The sequence below is a fragment of the Felis catus genome, chromosome F2, assembly GCF_018350175.1.
Source record: "Felis catus isolate Fca126 chromosome F2, F.catus_Fca126_mat1.0, whole genome shotgun sequence".
NCBI lineage: Eukaryota > Metazoa > Chordata > Mammalia > Carnivora > Felidae > Felis > Felis catus.
In genome coordinates this window covers 83,103,659-83,123,322 of record NC_058385.1, presented here as the reverse complement: position 1 = coordinate 83,123,322, position 19,664 = coordinate 83,103,659, and the positions used below count along the sequence as shown (strand labels likewise).

Sequence of the window (19,664 nt, the reverse complement as noted above, 5' to 3'; positions counted from 1 at the left end):
CTGCAGGGAGCACAGAGGGCCACTGCAGGGAGCACGGGGGGGGGTCACTGCAGGCAGCAGGGGAGGGGGCCACACAGAGAGCACGGGGGGCCACTATAGGGAGCATGGGGGCCACTGCAGGGAGCATGGGGGTGCCACACAGGCAGCACGGGGTGGTCACTGCAGGGAGCACAGAGGGCCACTGCAGGGAGCACGGGGGGGGGTCACTGCGGGCAGCAGGGGAGGGGGCCACACAGAGAGCACGGGGGGCCACTATAGGGAGCATGGGGGCCACTGCAGGGAGCATGGGGGTGCCACACAGGCAGCACAGGGTGGTCACTGCAGGGAGCACAGACGGCCACTGCAGAGAGCACGAGGGGCCACACAGGGAGCACGGAGGGCCACGCAGCACTAAGCAGGGGTGGGGGGGAGGCTGCTTCAACACACAGCCACGGAGGGCAGGATCCACCTCTGTCCTCACACCAAAATCAACTCCAGACTCATCAGAGACACAGACCTAAGGAAAACTAAAGCCACAGGAGTACAAGAAGGAAAGAGTATCTGTGTGATCCCAGCAAAGGGGAAAGCCTTTCGAAACTGGACACAAAACCCAGGAACAAAAACAGAAAACCGATCACTCCAGTTGCACTACATGTTCAAAATGCACAGAAAAACAAAGCAAATCAAAGCAAAACCTTACAGGGGCCCTTGGGGGGGGGGCTCAGTCGGTCGAGCGTCTGACTCTTGACTTCCACTCAGGTCATGATCTCACAGTCGGTGAGTTCGAGCCCCGAGTCGGGGTCTATGCTGACAGCACAGAGCCTGCTTGGGATTCTCTCTCTCTCTGCCCCTCCCCTGCTCTCACACACTCTGTCTCTCAAAATAAATAAACTTAAAAAAAAAAAAAAAACTACAAAACCAGAAAACACATGGTCAGCTGGCCAAAATATTTACAATAAACATGACAAAGTGGTCCTCAAGTCAAGTGGCGGGGCAGTCCAAGGCAGTTGACGGGACAAAGGACACAGATCCCATCAGAAACATCCAGTCAGACAGTCGCCTCCCTAATAATTAACAGTAGGATGTGAGCTTGGACAGCACACATGGCTGGACCACAGAGGCCAGCCTCTAGAGAGCATAAAAGGCTGTAGACCAAACACTCTGTTCGAGATACTTCCCTGTGGATACACCTGCCACTGCTCAGAAGACAAAGGTGAGGACACCACTGCCAGCCCAGCAGAAGACCCCTCGGAGAACTGGCAAGGACACGGTGGGGGCTCCACCTCCTCAGACCTCGGCTGAGATGGAAGGGAACACAGAGATAGGCTGGATGAGGGGAGCAGCATCGAGGAGGGGGCTTCTGACCCTGTTCTCAATCCCCCAGTTCTGAAACCCTCGCCACCAATGACCTCAGCCCTGTTTCTGGGCCTTCACTCTCCCTTGGGAGTCCCAGGTCCCCTCCACCCTGCTCCCTTCCCACCAGCCTTCTCTCCCCACCTCAGCCACCCCCCCGCCCCGCCCCATTCCTCGCTGTGGCCTGCAGCCCCCTCCCCCCTCCTCTCCATAAGAGTCCCAGCCGACGCGAGCCATCAGCTGTGCCTACCACCCACACCAGCCCTTGCTGTGGGCATCGCCCCACCGCCGCGCCAGGCCTGAATTCCTGGTGGTCTCGATATTCCCGTGACCATGTTCAGCGCCCTGCCCCTCAGTCTCGACCTCTTCTTCCTGCCAAAGGCCTCGCCCTCTGCCCCAATTATGCCCTCGGCCCTGTCACCACCAGTAACTGTCCCCGGACCCCCACTCTGGCATTTCGGCTCGACACCCCCTTCTCAGGCCAGCACCTGCCCCAGCTCAGTCCTGCTGACCCTAGCACTCCAGAGCCCCCACGTCCTCATCTGCAGCTTCAGGCCGTACTCAGCCATCACACACTCTGCGGCCCTCCTGACTTACGGCGCCCAGATGGGAAGCCCGGCCTGTCCAGCACCACTGCCCCAGCTCTGAACGAACCAGCAGAGCCAGGAACTAAAGGCCACACATCAGACAAGCGCAGGGCCCACTCTGTGGAGGCTGCTTTTAGGCAGCAGGCTTGAGCAATGGAAGCCTGAGTAAGTAAGGGCACTCGTGGCGACCACCCACGGGGCTGAGTACAAACAGGCCCCTCACGACCCGCCTCAAAACAACCACAGGTCCTAGCTGACCACAGTGGGTTACTGACAACCCGGCAGTTACCAAAAGAAAATTCTATAGTTTCCATACCTCCTCACTCCCTGACTTAGCTACAGCTCCCCCCACACCCCCCCACCCCCGCTCCTGACAGTCTCCGCTTTGCTGTCCTGCCTGCTGCAGTGTGTTCAGTAAACTTCTGTCTCCTTTGTTCTGTCTTGGATGAACTGTGTCACCGTCCAGGTGGCCAGCGTCCACCCAACTGGGAGCCCCACACACTCCATGGCACTACTTCTTCCAGAAACCTCACAGCTTCCCTTGCCTCTTCTCCCATATTTTCATGCTCAGCTGCTGACACGTTTCATGAGAAGACAGAAGCCTTTAGACACAGATGTCCACCTAGTCCAACGACCCACCTGCCACTGGCCCCCCGCCACAGTGCTTCACCCCACAGCAAAGACCCGGACCCACGCCCAGTGGACCTCTCTAGGACGCGTCTTCCAACGTCAGCTCTCTCCTGCCTCTGGGTCCTGCCATCCCAACCTAATTGAAAAACAACAAACCTGCTGGATGAGACAAGGACGTTTGTATCGCTACTTCGAGTCATATTTGTACTAAACTTCTGGCTAGTGCACCTGGGCACGAAAAAGAAAGAAATGGAATAAGGATAGGAAGGGTGGAAAAAACTCATTATGTGCAAATGACATTGTGTAGGATAAAAACCTGAAAGGTCTTTTTCTTTTTTTAATGTTTATTGAGAGAGAGAACCAGAGCATGCATGAGCAGGGGGAAGGGCAGAGAGAGAGAGGGAGAGAGAGAATCCCAAGCAGGCCCCATCCATACTGTCAGTGCAGAGTCCGACGTGAGATCACGAACCTGAGCTGAAATCAAGAGACAGATGCTCAACAGACTGAGCCACCCAGATGCCCTGAAAGATCCTCTAGGAAAACTATTGAAATTAATTAAAACAGAAGAATATTGGTAAATACAAGAGTAATGTAAAAAATAATTGTATCAGGGCGTCTGGGTGACTCAGTTGAGTGTCTGACTCTTGATTTCAGCTCAGGTTGTGATCCCAGGGTCATGGGATGGGGCCCCTTGTCAGGCTCCGTACTCAGTTTGAGGTGAGATCCTCTCCTCTCCCCTCCTCTCCTCTCCTCTCCTCTCCTCTCCTCTCCTCTCCTCTCCTCTCCTCCCCTCTCTTCTCTCCTCTCCCCTCCCCCCTCTCCTCCCTTTCCCCCAACTCTCCTCTGCCCCTCTCTCCCCTTTGCACTCTCTAAAATAAAATTAAAAGATTTTTTTAAAAAAAAGAAAAAAAGTGGGCAAAAGGTACGAACAGATGTTTCACTGAAGGGGATATACATATGGCAAAAAAGCCCATGAGAAGATCTTCAACAGCATCAGCCATCAGGAAAATGCAAATTAAAACCACAGTGAGATATCGCCGCACGTCTATCTGAATGGCAAGGGTTTAAAGAAAACGGGTCTCACACACTGCTGATGGGCATGTAAAATGGCACAGCCACTCTGGAAAACAGTTCGGCAGTTTCTTACAAAGAGTAAATGTGTGTTTACCATAGGACCCAGGAGGGGCACTCTTGGGCATTTGTCCTAGAGAAATGACATCCAAGTTTACACAAACACCTGAACACGAACTTCATAGCAACTTTATTAGTAATAGCCCCAAACTGGAAACACCCCAGCCCTTCAACGGAACTCTGGTCTACCCACATCATGGGACACTCTTCAACAATGAAAGGGTCCAACTATGGATGCACACAGCCTGGGTGGTCTCAAGGGCACTGGGCACCTAACAGTCACACCCCATGTGATCCCAGTGATAAAATATCCTCGATGTGGTCAGATCCTAGGGTGTGGGGTGGGGGCTGAGGGAGAAGATGGCCATGGCTACCCAGGCAGCACAGGGTCCTTGTTGTGGAGCTGCTCTGCACCTTGATTCTGGTGGTGACAAAAACCCACACGTGTGACAAGAACGCGCAGAAGTAAACACACACGTGTGTGCACACACATCCAGGCGCACATAAAACTGGAAAAATCAGTGTGGATGCTAGTGTCCCAGACGTCTTCGGGGGACTGTCTCTCTGAACTACTTCCTACAACTGAATGTAAACCTGCAGTGATCTCCAAATAATGTTTAAAAATAAAAAGAGTGAAAAAAGGATGGCCTGGAGAAGGAAGTGGTATTGGCAATACATAACCAGCAATCGATAGAAGAACTACTAAAAAGCAAAAGGAAACCTTCCGCCAAACAGGGAATGGGCCAACGACCTTCCAAGACCCCCTCACGTCATCCACAGAAGGTGCCCCGCCCCGCCCGCCAGGCCATCAGCCACCAGGGAGACACTCCCTCAAGAGCTGAGACCCGTGCTGGGGAAGGCACAGGGGACCTGTGGCTGTCCCGGAATGGTATCCACATCCTCCAACAGCCACCCCACTGCAGGCACTGCCCTAGAAGAAGCGTGCCCGGGTCCCACACTGAACCTGCTCCAGGGGCATGGCTGTACAGGACATTCCCAGGAGAGCTGGCCAACTGGGACACTGGGCTGTGGGCTCAAATGCTCAATCGATGTCCATCTCCCTGAAGCTTCAGGAAATGCATGCTCAAGGGCCAAGGGCACACATGGCTCCCTGAGCACCTGGCCTCATTGGCAGTGGGGACCCCCCAGGATCATTCCAACAGAATGGGAGGGATCGGCCGCCACGTAACTCGCCTGTCACAGCATCAGGATGACTTTCAGAGACCTGCTCTGTGAGGCTGGGGGGATCATCATCCTCACTTGGCCCAGGGCACCAGAGGATTCTCAGGGGAGGAGCCACATCCACACTGTGCCACGGTCACCTGTCATTCTAGGCTTTGAAGTCTCTCAAAGCCAACACAGGAATGGGGTTAACGGCCTCCTACTCTCAAAGCGTCCTTCCTCCATGTCCTAATCTCTCAGAGTGGCATATGCCTGTTCCTCTGTCCTTCTGCCTGTCTCCCACCACAGTCTCAGGGACCCATGACGGGCAGCCCCTTGGTGGACCTGACTCCAGTTCTGCCTGTGCTACTGCCTGGGGCCTGGGAACTCCTCCGGTCCCTCAGACTCCCCTGGTACCAGCCTCCACCACCCAGGAGAACCCCAGGATGGGAGTGCCTGCTCTGGCTACGTCCTTGGCCCTAGCCAACCCCACCATGGCTCAACGACCCTGCCACCACAACGGCTACCAAGGCAGACCTGGGCTCCAGAAAGCCCACATTCCCTGCTCATTCACTCGTTTCTTCCACAAGCAGCAGTCCAGCTCCTGCCTCTCCAGGCTGGCATTCAAGGGAAGGGCGCTAGGTGACCATTTACAAGGTGCCATCCCATGGGCAGGAAGGAGCAACCAGTCCGAGTGAAGGGTCAGCATAAAGGCCCAGAGGGAAGACACCTGGTGAGTCTGAGAACTAGGAAGCAGGCAACAGCAGGAGTGGGGAGGCCCACGGGACGGCCCACGGCATGGCTGGACCCTCTTGCCAGGGAGGGGAGGGGAGGCCCCGAGAGGCAAGGCCGGAGCTACCCGTGGGCCCCGACTCCCACTGGGTCTGTATCTTTCACAGGTGCTGCTCTGCTCCCAGCTGGAGCTCCAGCCTGTCTCCACACTGCAGCCCCAGGGCACTGAAAATGCTAACCTCAACCCCCTCACCTCTGCATGAAGCACCCCCATGGTCCCGACAGCCCCACGGAAGGCCAGGGCTCAGACACACGGCCCAGACGCCCTGGACTCAGGGCCTGCACAGGTTTCCACCCCAGCACTCGGCAGCCCTGCTCGTCACCCCGGCGGGACGCCCTCCCGCCACTGTTGCGGCCAGCCTGGATCTCATGGCAGCCGTGCGTGCCTGGGCCCGGGACGGACAGGCTTCCGACATTTCCCCCAGTGTGTCGGGGCCCCCTCCGAAAAGTCTTTTTTACGGTGAAGTGTGATGCAAATACAGAAGATACCGAACACACACCTAAACTGGAGGCAGCACCATGCGAGCGCTACCCCCTCAGGACGGGGTCAGGGCCTCCCCTCACTCTTCTGGCGATCGCTACCTCGGGTGTGGTTTTTCTCCCTATGTGTCCACGCACACCTTCCGGGCACGGGAGCACGGCGCGTCCAGTCGGAGCTCTGTGGCTCTAAGGGGTTGGCCTCTTGTGACTGTAACAGTCCGTTATGGGACCGTACACGCTCCAATTCACTTTTCTTCCGTCCTGACCTCCAACTGTCCCGGCACCGCTTGTGTGGTGGCTGCTTCCCCTCACACTGCTCTGTGGCGCCACCTTGGACATAAAGCAAGTTCCCACACATCTGAGGCTGTTCTAGATTCTCGACTCTGTTCCACTGGTCCGTTTATCGGTCCCTGAGCCTGTACGAGGTGTCCTACATGCTGTGGCTCTATAACCCATCTCCTCTCTGGCTCCCCGGCCTCCCATCAAGGACTAACTCACCCGGTCTCAGCTTCCTCTGAGACCCTCACAAAGAGCCTACATCCTTTCTCAGCGGTCTCCGTGCTCCTCGGAGCCCCCTACCATGACACAGACCTGTAGAGCCAGACAAAATGCAAGCTCTGCGGGATTCTAACCCACAGAATGAAATTTCGCTCAGCTCAGTCACAACTGCCGTGTGACAATCCTGCGAGGGGGTCCTGGGAGTGAGGCCCCGGGGGCCAGAGCAGGCTCTAGACACAGGCAGGGACCACAGCGAGCTCTGGTGGCAGTGCCTACGAGGGGCCAGAGTCCGGCAGGCCTCTCCCCAGAAACCAGAGGCTCCAAGCCTCCCTCTCCCCTTTCCTCACCCTTTGCCACCCAGCTCCAAAATAAACTGAATGAACTAACAGCAAGGTGTCAGGGGCCTAGTCGCCCTAATGAAAGAAACTTGGCTGGAGGCATCTGCACTTGAAAAGAGGCTCACTGAGGACTGAAGGGAAAAGCCAGCTCTTGGCTAGGAGACAGAAAGGACTTCCAGAAGCTCCAGGTCACCTGGAGGCCAACACAGGCTCCAGTCCCTCAGCAGCCACGCTGTCCCATGGTAGCCTCGGTTAGCCTAGTCCCTCCAATGGGCCAGGACCCCATCATGCAGATCTGGAAAGTAAAGTCTGTCAGACACAATAAGGGCAAAACCACAACGCTGTAACCCTGGGTCTGCTCTGACTCAAACCTCTCTCCCCAACAGACGATGACCCTTGCGCCTCGGAAGTAAGGGAAGCTGGGGGCGTGAGGGGTGGGAGAGGCATGGGGGCCACACAGCCTTAGAGCAAGAGATGTGTGGATCTGAGCACACGCGTGCCCAGGGCGAGACCCCGCCCCCCCATAAACCCAGTGGGAGAACTAGAGGGGCATCAGAGAGAAAGGGAGTTCGTGATTAGCATACAGATTCCTGGCAGCTGGAGGCAAGAATGGTGAACAGAGAGGACGGCGAGAGGGTGTGTCCATGCAACAATGGAGGTCAGAAAAACTCAAGGACATGATACAGGGGACAGGGGACACATAAAACAGCAGAATCCCCATGAGCCTGAAGCCAGCAAGAACACTGTTCTTCTAGGGGTACAGGACCTGGGTGACGGGACACACAGACAAGAGCCCATAGTTCTGCGTCTGGCCTAACTGCAACAGAAAGACTGACATCGTTTCCAACTTTTGCAACACAGGATTATGAACAACGTGACAATGTAACTTCTACCACACTTGCCTTGTAAACGTGGTGGCATAGTCCACTTTAGGACATACACGCAAAAGAACTGAGGACAGGGACTCAGATATCTGTGCACCAATGTTCACAGCAACATCATTCCCAATAGCCAAAAAGCAGAAACAACTCAAATGTCCCCTGACAAAAGAAAAGATAAACCAAATGTGGTATGTACGTACAAGGGAATATTCAGTCATAATAAAAGAAGGAAAATCTGATACAGGCTACAAATGTATCTGACCAAAGGGCACATGTAGTAGGATTCCACGTCTATGAAGTACCTGGAATAGGCAAATTCACAGAGACAGAGACAGAAAGAATGGTGGTTGTCAGGGGCTGGCAGACAGGGGTGGGAATTGTTTAAAAATGACAGGGTTTCTGGGGCGCCTGCGTGGCTCAGTCAGTTGAGTGTCCAACTTCAGCTCAGGTCATGATCTCACATTTCATGAGTTCGAGTCCCGCATCGGGCCGCTTGGAGCCTGAAGCCTGCTTCTGATTCTGTATCTCCCTCTCTCTCTGCTCCTCCCCCACTCATGCTCTGTCTCTCTCTGTCTCTGAAACAAATAAACATCAAAAAAAAAATTTTTTTTAGGGGCGCCTGGGTGGCTCAGTCGGTTAAGCGTCCGACTTCAGCTCAGGTCACGATCTCGCGGTCCGTGAGTTCGAGCCCCGTGTCGGGCTCTGGGCTGATGGCTCAGAGCCTGGAGCCTGCTTCCGATTCTGTGTCTCCCTCTCTCTCTGACCCTCCCCCGTTCATGCTCTGTCTCTCTCTGTCTCAAAAATAAATAAACTTAAAAAAAAATTTTTTTTTTTAATGACAGAGTTTCTGTTTCAGTTGTTTAAAAAGTTCTGAAAATGGATATTGATGATGGCTGCACAATACTGCAAATGTACTCAATGCTACTGAATTGTACCTAAAAATGGTTACAATGTTAAATTTTATATTACGTACATTTTACCACAATTAAGGGAAAAAAACAGTAGGGGTGCCTGGGTAGCCTAGTTGGTTAAGCATCCAACTTTGGCTCAGGTCATGATCTCCCGGTTCGGGAGTTCGAGCCCCACATTGAGCTCTGTGCCATCAGCACGAGTCTGCTTCGGATCCTCTGTCTTCCTCTCTCTGCTCTTCCCTTGCATACCTTCTCTGTCTTCCTTCTCAAAACAATTATTTAGTTTTGAGAGAGAGAGAGAGAGAGAGAGAGAGAGAGAGAGAGAGCAAGTGTAAATGGGGTAAGGACAGAGAGAGGGAGACAGAGGATCTGAAGCAGGCTCCACACTATCTGTACAGAGCCCAACGCGGGGCTCAAACTCACGACCGTAAGACCATGACCTGAGCCCAAATCAAGAGTTGGCCACTTAACCCACTGAGCACCCAGGTGTTCCGCACTAAGAAAATCAGACAAACAAACAAAGTAAAAGGCACGGGGGACTAGAGGAAGAGGAGGAAAAGTGCCAGCTCCAACCCCCCCCCCCCCCCCCCCCCCTTGCACGAGGCAGGCCAGGCTGCTGAGAACTGCTGGAGCAGGATGGAGGTTCCCCACATCCTGTTTTCAATAATCATGTTACTGGCAGTGAAGCTGGTATTTTTACCCTAAGACCACCCTAGGCTTATTGTGGGATGCAACAGGTAAGTAGCTCACACCTATCGCTTGTAAGAGAACAGTACTGTCATCCTGGCTCACAGAGAACCAAGATTCCTGGCATGGGAGAAAAAAGATACAAGCGTAAGAGTAAGGAGGTAAAGTTCCTGTGGTCCTAAATATGACCTGGAAGCCCCCATATAAATTTGTAATGTGGGGGCACCTGGGCGGCTAGGTCAGTTAGGCCTCAGACTCTTGATTTTGGTCCAGTCATGATCTCACAATTCGTGAGATCGAGCCCCACGTTGGGCTCTGTGCTGACAGCACGAAGCCTGTTTGGGATTCTTCTCTCCCTCTCTCTGCCCCTCCCCTGCTTGCATGCCCTTTCTCAAAATAAATAAAAGCTTAAAAAAAAAAAAAGAGTTTTCTTTCTACAAAAAGATTTTAAAAATATTTACAGAGTGAATGACATATTTGAGATTTGCTTCAAAATAACATAAAAAGTTTAGGTGAAACAAAACTGTCATGAGTTGGTAATTGTTGAAGTTGGGTGATGAATATGTGGGGACCATTATATCCTGTCTACATGTATAGACATTTGAAATTTTCCATTAGTAAAAGCTAAAAAAAATTTTTTTTTATTTTACCAGGGTAGACCATATGCTGGGACATAATCCAAGATTCAGCAGATTTATAAGGAATGAAAGCACACAGAATATGTTTACCAACCACAATGGAATTAAATTAGAAATCAATAACAAAAATATATCTAGAAAAACTCCCAAACATTTGGAAGCTTAAAAGCATATTTCTAAATAACCTACAGGCTAAGGTAGAAATCAAAATGGAAATTAGAACATATTTTGAGCTGAATGAAAATGTAAACATAACATATCAAAATATGTGAGATGCAGTTAAAGCAGTGCTTGGAAGGAAATATTTACCTTTGAAAGTTTAAATAAGAAGATCAAATCAATGACCTAAGCTTCCACTTAAGAAGCTAGAAAAAGAGGGCAAAATTGGGGCACCTGGGTGGCTCAGTCAGTTAAATGTCAGACTCTTGATCTCAGCTCAGGTCTTGATCTCAGGGTTGTGAGTTCAAGCCCCTTTTTGGGCTCCACGCTGGGTGTGAAGCTTACTTAAAACAAAACAAAATAATGTAGTAGTAGTAGTAGTAGTAGTAGTAGTAGTAGTAGTAATAGCAATAAAAAAAGAGAGGAAAATTAAACCCAAAGTAAGTAAAATACAATACTAGTAAGAACAGAAAATAATTAAATAGAAAATAGACAAATAGAGGAAAATGTTGAAACTACAAGCTGTTCCTTTGAAAATCTCAATAAAATTGATACTCTTACTCAACTGATCAAGAAAGGAAAAGACAAAAACTACCAACATCATGAATGAAAAAGTGGACATCACTACAGATCTTACAGACCATTAAAAAGATTAAAATGACAGTGTTCTGAACAATTTATGACAATAAATTCAACAACTTAGGTCAAAGGTCAACAAACTATAACCCATAGACCAAATCTGGTCTACCACATGTTACTATAACTGAAGTTTTATGAGAATATAGCTATACTAGCTTGTTTATGTATTGTCTATGGCTGTTTTGTGCCACCACAACATAGACCACATGACCTAAAAAGCCTAAAATATTTACCATTTGGCCTGTATGGAAAAAAATTGCCATGTTTAACTTAAATAAATGGGCAAATTACCTGAATGAAACAAATTATCAAAATGAATTCAAGAATAAACAGAAAATTTGAATAGCCCTGTATCTATTAAAGAAATTAAATTTACAGTAAGAAACTTTCCCCAAAAAAGTAACTCTAAGCCCAGATGGTTTCACTGGTAAATTACATCACTTAAGGTAGAAATAATACCAAATCTACAAAAGCCCTTTCTAAAAATAGAAGAGAAAGGAACACGTCCCTAAGTCATTTTGTAAGGCCACTATTACCCTGACACTAAAACCAAAGACATAACAAGTTAAGAATACTATATACCAGGGCGCCTGGGTGGCTCAGTGGCTTAATCATCTTGACTTCAGCTCAGGTCATGATCTCACAGTTTGTGAGTTCGAGCCCCACATGGGACTCTGTGCTGACAGCATGAAGCCTGCTTTGGATCCTCTGTCTCCCTCACTCTCTACTCCTCACCGTCCCCTGCTTGTGTGTGCGCATACTCCCCCCCACCCACCCCCTGTCTCTCTCCAAAATAAACAAACATTAAAAAAAAATACTACACACCAATTTATTTATGAATAGCTTCAAAAATCCTTTTAACATTATTATCAAATTGAAACCAGCAATATATAAGAAGAATAATACGTCATGACCAAGTCAGGTATATTTCAAGAATAAAAAAATGGTTTCACACTTTAAAAATCAAAATACAATCAAATCAATAAAAGTAGAGAATGCATTTGGCAAAATCCAACATCTGATCATGATAAAAATCAAACAAACTTTGGGACTCCTGGTGGCCAGTCAGTTAAGCATCTAACTCTTGATTTCAGCTCAAGTCACCATCCCAGGATCATGGGATCAAGCCTTGCATCAGGCTCTACACTGAACGTGGAGCCTGCTTAAAATTCTCATTCTCTCTCTCTCTCTCTCTCTCTCTCCCTCAATTGCACTTTCTCTGTAAAATTAAACAAACTAAAAAACTTTGAAAACTAGGAATAGAAGGAAAATTCCTCAGCTAAATCATGCCTAATGGGAAAGGAACGAACACTTTCCTCCTAGGATCAGGGACACCAATCCTGTTCAACCTTGTACTAGAGGTCCCAGCCAGTGCACTAAGCCAAGAAACAAAAAGCATGCAAATTGGAAAGGAAAATGTAAGACTCTTTAGATTCAGAAAGCATGTAGAAAGGTATGTAGAAGATATGTAGAAAATCCTTAGGAGGGCACCAGGGGGCTCAGTCAGTTAAACAGCCAACTCTTGGGTTTCAGCTCAAGTCATGATCTCACAGTTCGGGGGTTTGAGCCCCGAGTCAGTCTCTACACTGACAGCACACAGCCTGCTTGGGATTCTCTCTCTCCCTCTCTCTCTGCCCCTCCCCCACTCGTGCTCTGTCTCTCTCAAAATAAATAAATAAGCTTAAGAAAATCCTTAGGTATCTACAATAGAGATACTAGAATAAAGAAGTATATTTAGCAAGGCTGTGAAATACAAGGACAATGTCAAAATTAACTGTATGTCTGTACTGGCAACGAACAACTGGAAAGTGTAAAATGTTCATTATTATCTACAAAATTAATATCACAAAGTATGGAATACTTTGATACTCCCTTCAAAAGGTAGAGCCTAGAGCGCCTGGGGGGCTCAGTTGGCTGAGCGTCCGACTTCGGCTCAGGTCATGATCTCACGGTTTGTGGGCTTGACCCCCGCGTCGGGCTCTGTGCTGACAGCTCGGAGCCTGGAGCCTGCTTTGGCTTCTGTGTCTCCCTCTCTCTCTGCCCCTCCCCCTATTCATACTCCATCTCTCTCTCAAAAATAAATAAATGTTAAAAAAAATTTAAAAACAAAAAAAGGTAGAGCCTAATCCACTTCTCCCTCGGTATGGGTTGGATTTAGTTACTCACTTCTTTTTTAAGTTTATTTATTTATTTTGAGAGAGGCAGAGCATGAGCGGGACAGTGGCAGAGAGAGAAGGAGAGAGAGAGAGAATCCCAAGCAGGCTCTACACTGTCAGTGCAGAACCCAATGTGGGACTCAAACTCACAAACCTCAAGATCAGGACCTAAGCCGAAATCAAGACACAACCAACTGAGCCACCCGGGAGCCCCTGGGTACTCACTTCTAACAAACAGAAAACAAACAAAAGCAGAAATGGCAGTGGATAACTTCAGAGGTTAGGTCATAAAAGGTCATGCAGCATCTTGCTTGCCCTCCCTTGGATCTCTGAGGCTGGAGGAAATTAGCTAGTATGCTGAGGCACTTGAGGAGTCTATGGAAAAGCCCATGGGCGAGAGCTGGGGACAGCTAGCTTGTGAGCAGGTCCTCCGGCCCCAGTCCAGCCCTCAGCCGATGCAGCCCTGGCTATCCTAACGCAACCACATGATAACTTGAACGGGAACCACCTAGCTAAGCCATTTTTGAATTCCTGACCTACAGCAGCTGTTAGATAACAAATGTCTGCTGTTTCAAGCCCCTATCTTTTAGGGTAACGTGATACACATCAATAGACAATACAGTGTGAAAATTAATAAAACGAAACCTTATTTAGAATGGAGTCTGGCGGCCAGCAGAGGGAGCTCTCGTGTCAATTACGCACCCACCAGGAGCCTTCCAGGGGACTACTTCTTTCCTGCCTCTGCCTGCCGCAGGACTTTTAGTTGCCAACAGCCCCTCCTCCTCACCCCCTTTCCTCTCTAAAGAGCCTCGCTCTCCTGTGCTTTGCAGACCTGCCTGTGCTTCTGACAGAGCTTTCTTGTCCCGGGATGCAATTCCCTGCTATTCCCAAATAAACCCATTTTCACGGATAAAATAAGTGGCAGTTTGGGGCGCCTGGGTGGCTCAGTCGGTTAAGCATCTGACTTCAGCTCAGGTCATGATCTCGCAGTCTGTGAGTTTGAGCCCCGCGTCCGGCTCTGTGCTGACAGCTCAGAGCCTGGAGCCTGCTTCAGATTCTGTGTCTCCCTCTCTCTCTGACCCTCCCCCGTTCATGCTGTCTCTCCCTGTCTCAAAAATAAATAAATATTAAAAAAAAAAAAAAGTGGCAGTTTTATCTTTAAGGTTAACATTACTTGGTGATCAGAAGTGAGGCCCGGAAGACCCCCAACAAATCTGAGGCTGTTGGGCAAGCAGGTACTCGTACCCACAGCGCCAACTGAGCTCAGTGCTTTCTTACCCACCCTGAAGTGTGAGGGGAAATTTTCTCCTGGATTCCAAGCTCTCCTCTCTGTTCGAGCTCTCAGTGCTGTTCAGTGTCTGTTTCAAGGCCTTGTTTTTTTCTGAGAATAACCCATTTGGCCTCAGTCCGACTCCCACTTGGAACTAGACTGTTCCTTTTGGAACCATGCTGGCCTTTGGTCTGATTCCTTCTGGAGCCAGGCTGTTCCCACTGAAAGTGTGCTGTTTAGGGATTATTCTCTTTGCTCTAGAGAAAAGCCTCTAAGAAATGGGATCCTAGGGATCATAAGTGCTTTGAGAATGTCCTCCCTACTGGTTTTAAGTTTGAAAACTATGGTCTCAGGGCACCCAGGTGGCTCATCTGGTTAAGCATCCAACTCTTAATTTCGGCTCAGCTCATGATCTCACAGTTCGTGAGTTTGAGCCCCATGTCAGGCTCTGTGCTGACAGAGCAGAGTCTGCTTGGAATTCTCTCTCTCTCTCTGCCTCTCTGCTGTGCTCACTCTCTCTCAAAATAAACAAACATTTAAAAACTATGGTCTCAGGTGGCTCAGTGGTCAAGCATCCGACTTTGGCTCAGGTCATGATCTCATGGCTCATGAATTCGAGCCCCCGGTTGGGCTCTGGGCTGATAGCTCAGAGCCTGGAGCCTGCTTCAGTTTCTGCCTCTGTGTGTATGTGTGTGTGTGTGTGTGTGTGTGTGTGTGTGTGTGTGTGTGTGTCTGCCCTTCCCCTCCTCATGCTCTGTCTCTCTGTCTCAAAAATAAAGAAACAATAAAAAAAAAATTATAAAATAAGGAGGGGGGGCACCTGGGTGGCTCAGTTGGTTGGGCGTCCAACTTCAGCTCAGGTCATGATCTCACAGGTTCGAGAGTTTGAGCCCCACATCAGGCTCTGTGCTGACAGCTCAATGCCCGGAGCCTGCTTCAGATTCTATGTCTCCCTCTCTCTCTCTGCCCCTCCCCTGCTCGTGCTCTGTCTCTGTCTCTCAAAAAGTGAATAAACGTTAAAAAAAATATTTAAAAAAATAAATAAAAATAAAAACTATGGTCTCTCCACATGCTCATTTATAAGTAAATGGACTGACTTAACCAAAAGTAATTTAGAACTTTAATGGCCATTATGGGGAAGGGAGGGGAAGGGAGGGGAAGGGAAGGGAAGGGAGATATTCTGAATGGGATGCCTACTTTATTTTTATTTTATTTTATTTTATTTTATTTTATTTTATTTTATTTTTATTAATTTTTGAGGCAGAGAGAGACAGAGCATGAGCAGGGGAGGGGCAGAGAGAGAGGGAGACACAGAATCTAAACCAGGCTCCAGGCTCTGAGCTGTCAGCACAGAGCGTTGCCGACACGGGGCTCGAACTCACAGGGTGTGAGATCATGACCTGAGCTAAAGTCAGACACTTAACCGACTGAGCTACCCAGGCGCCCCAGGGATGCCTACTTTATTATTTTAAAAAAAATATTTTTTAATGTTTATTTATTTTTGACAGACAGAGAGACAGAGCATGAGCAGGGGAGGGCAGAGAGAGAGGGAGACACAGAATCTGAAGCAGGCTCCAGACTCTGAGCTGTCAGCACAGAGCCCGACGCAGGGCTCGTACCGACAGACCGCGAGATCATGACCTCAGCTGAAGTCAGACGCTCAACCAACTGAGCCACCCAGGCACCCCTTGGGATGCCTACTTTAAATGGTATCTTGAGGCTCCCAAATGTTTTCAGGATTCTAAATTTGCCTCTTTGAAAAATACTATTTTGGGCACTGGGGTGGCTCAGTCAGTTGACTCTCTGACTTCAGCTCAGGTCACGATCTCATGGTTTCAGAGTTCGAGCCCGGTATCAGGCTGTCTGCTGTCAGTGCTGAGCCTGTTTCAGATCCTCTGTCCCCCACTGCCCTCCGTCCTCTGCCCCTCTCCTGCTCATACCTTCTCTCTCAAAAATAAATAAACATTACAAAAAAGAAAAGAAAGATACTATTTCTCTTTTAAATTTATTCATTTATTTTGAGAGAGAGAGAGAGCACCCACATGCAGAGGAGGGGCAGAGAGAGAGGGAGAGAGAGAGAATCCCAAGCAGGCTCCACACTGTCCGCATGGAGCCCGACTCAAGGCTCAAACTCACTGGCCGGGACACCATGACCTGAGCGAGATCAAGAGACCGACACTTAACTGATGGGCCCACCCAGGCGCGCCGAAAAATACTGTTTCTAAGTTAACTGAGGCAAACCAACAATTAACAGGAGTCACAATGGCTTCTGAGGCCTCCTGCCCCTTCCCCATCCTCTTTGTCTGCAGACGCAGCAGCTTCTTACGCCCAGTGCTTTTTTCCTCTCTCTGCCAAACTTGCCTTTTCCTTTGAACCTCTCCCCTCTCCCTCCTCTCCTGAACCTATTAAAACTTGGCCCTTCAAAGTTAAGTCTTCTGGGGCGCCTGGGTGGCTCAGGGGGTTGAGCATCCGACTGTTGATTTCAGCTCAAGTCATGATCCGAGGGTTGTGGGTTCGAGCCCCGTGTAAGGCTCTGTGCTGACAGCACGGAACCTGCTTGAGATTCTCACTCTCTCCCTCTCTCTCTGCCCCTCCCCACCCTCTCTCCTCCATTCTCTCTCTCTCAAAATAAATAAACATTAAAAACAAAAAGTAAAGTAACTGAAGACTCTCCTGGGTTTGCTGAAGAGTTTAACATAGTGATTCAAACTTCTCTACCTGGTCTCTCAGATTTTTATCAATTAGGCCACATATATTGGTGAGTGCCAGGCCAAATGTAGGATAAAGCTAGCCAAAAGGGAACATCCTGAAGGGATTTTAGAGAAACAAACCCCTAGCTGTGGGCAAGATACCAGCACACTAGCTAGAAACCGCTACAGAGCAAGGACAGGTGAGCCAAATTTGGACTCTTAACTGCCAGAGCCACCCAGATGGCCCTCAACAGCTTTTCTCAAGCCTGCAGACTGGAATAAAAGTCAGGCTTGTACACAGAAGCCTGATGAACCTGTTCATAATTACAACTGGCTCCAAACTGTCTTTAAAAAAAATTCTGGTCCTCCTTCAGCAACTGGATCCACCCAGGGAGCGCTCAACTCTGCGGTTACAAACAGGCTAAAGTGGTCTTTCTCCTTCGGTTAAAAGGACCAGGATGCAACGATGTCAGCCCCAGATTTAATCTGGCAGACCACATCAGTCATATGCTAGATGAGTCACATAAAAGAAAGACCAATAAAATTCTTAATTTTCAACTCTGGGAAAGAAGCTCCCGGAACAAACCAAACCCCTCAAGTCTCTGTTGTCACCGCAGAGTGCCAGGACACCGGCAGAGCACTCCAGGTGTCCTCAGCCCTCTCGCCAGCCTTTGCAAAGTCCTCATTCCCCATGGTGGGGCTCCGAGGGACTACAAGGCTCTTCACAGCCCTCCCTCTTGTGATCAGCTTGGAGAAACCACTCCATAGATCAGGAATGAATGTTTCTGTCCTAACGGACAGCACAGCTACAATCCTGGTGCCCGGCTACCTGCCTCGAGGTACTCAAACAGCTCCGACAGTGGGGGTCTCTAATAAACTTCTAATAAACCTGTCTCTGAGCCCACTCTCTGTCTAGGCCTCTGAGAGACACCTATCCTTTTCTCCTTAGTTCTTCCAACCTATTCAGTTATTGGATTGAGGTCTTAGAAAAGTATCATGCCAGAATTTTTTTCTCACAAAGGAGGGAAATAATTCTAGGATTTTACAACAGTAATCAAAATAGCCAACCAGGGCAGTTAAATCACACTTTGCTGTCTTTTATTTTCTGTTTCTGACTCTCACTGCCACCCTGTTTATGGGCAAAATCCTCAACTGATATTTGCAGAATCCACAAGGCACCTCCCCTCAAGATTCCAATGGATCCCTCGAGGGGTGTCTGGGGGGCTTGGGTCATGATCTCACGGCTTGTGAGCTCGAGCCCCGCGTGGGGTTCTGTGCTGACAGCTCAGAGCCTGGAGCCTGCTTCACATTCTGTGTCTCCCTCTCTCTTTGCCCCTCTTGCACTCATGCATTTTCTCTCTCTCTCATAAATAAATAAATAAATAAATAAATAAATAAATAAATAAATAAGCAAACACACAAACAAACAAACGTTAAAAAAAAAAAAAAATAGGTCACCTCAAACCCTCTCCCCAGAATTAATACCTATAGGTAAGCCCTGGAAGGCATCAAGCCCATAACAGGTTAGGAGGCTTAGGGCCCCATCATCCCCTGCACTAGTCCCTGTAATACCATTCTACCTATAAGAAAGCCCAATGGCCACAGAAGGGAAGTTTGTCCAGAACCTCCCAGCAATAAATAACACTGTTATCCCTCAACACCCTCTTGTTCCTAACCCACATGTGCTAACGTCCATTCCCAATGAAAGCAAATTTTTCACTGTAATTGACCCAAGAGTACATTTAGTTTTCCAGCTGATAAGGATAGCCAGCCAGAATCTGTTTCCCTCCACTTGGGAAGAACAGGAATCCGCCTGGACAGTAATGCCCTAGGCCTACAGAGACTTCTTCTTACTTTTCACAAACCTTAAAAGCCAATTTGGATGACAGCAAGTTTTCTGCAGGCTCTACTTTGTCACAATATGTAGATGATTTGCTTCTTTGCTCCCCTCCTCCTGCCACTTCACAGGAGACAGCATCCACATGTTAAAACTTTTGGCCTTAAAGAGACAGAAAGTGGGAATGCAAGCTGGTGCAGCCACTCTGGAAAACAGTATGGAGGTTCCTCAAAAAACTAAAAATAGAACTACCCTACGGCCCAGGAATTGCACTACTAGGCATTTACCCACGGGATGCAGGTGTGCTGTTTCAAAGGGACACATGCACCCCCATGTTTATAGCAGCACTATCGACAATAGCCAAAGTATGGAAAGAGCCCAAATGTCCATCGATGGATGAATGGATAAAGATGACGTGGTTTATATATACAATGGAGTATCACTCGGCAATCAAAAAGAATGAAATCTTGCCATTTGCAACTACGTGGATGGAACGGGAGGGTATTATGCTAAGCGAAATTAGTCAGAGAAAGACAAATATCATATGATTTCACTCATGAAGACTTTAAGAGGCAAAACAGAAGAACATAAAGGAAGGGAAACAAAAAGAATATAAAAACAGGGAGGGGGATAAAACATAAGAGACTCATAAATATGGAGAACAGAGGGTTACTGGAGGGGTTGTGGGAGGAGAGATGGGCTAATTGGGTAAGGGGCATTAAGAAATCCACTCCTGAAATCATTGTTGCACTATATGCTAACTAATTTGGATGTAAATTATTTTAAAAAATAAATAAGTAAAATAAAATAATGTTGTTCAATCTCCAAATTAAAACAAAAAGAGAGA

At 48.7% G+C, this 19,664-nt stretch overlaps 1 protein-coding gene across 4 annotated transcripts in view; it reads right to left on the bottom strand.

The window, feature by feature from the left end:
• PPP1R16A (protein phosphatase 1 regulatory subunit 16A) overlaps nt 1-19,664 on the bottom strand; it is a 39,749-nt gene that overhangs the window by 7,773 nt on the left and 12,312 nt on the right. The window contains exon 1 of one of the 4 annotated variants that reach the window (XM_045049861.1): nt 18,846-18,979. The exons of the other annotated variants lie outside the window; for them this stretch is intronic. The gene's annotated coding sequence lies outside the window, so the exon portion shown is untranslated. Of the gene's footprint in view, nt 1-18,845; nt 18,980-19,664 lie in introns of those variants that run through there. 4 annotated transcript variants of the gene reach the window in all.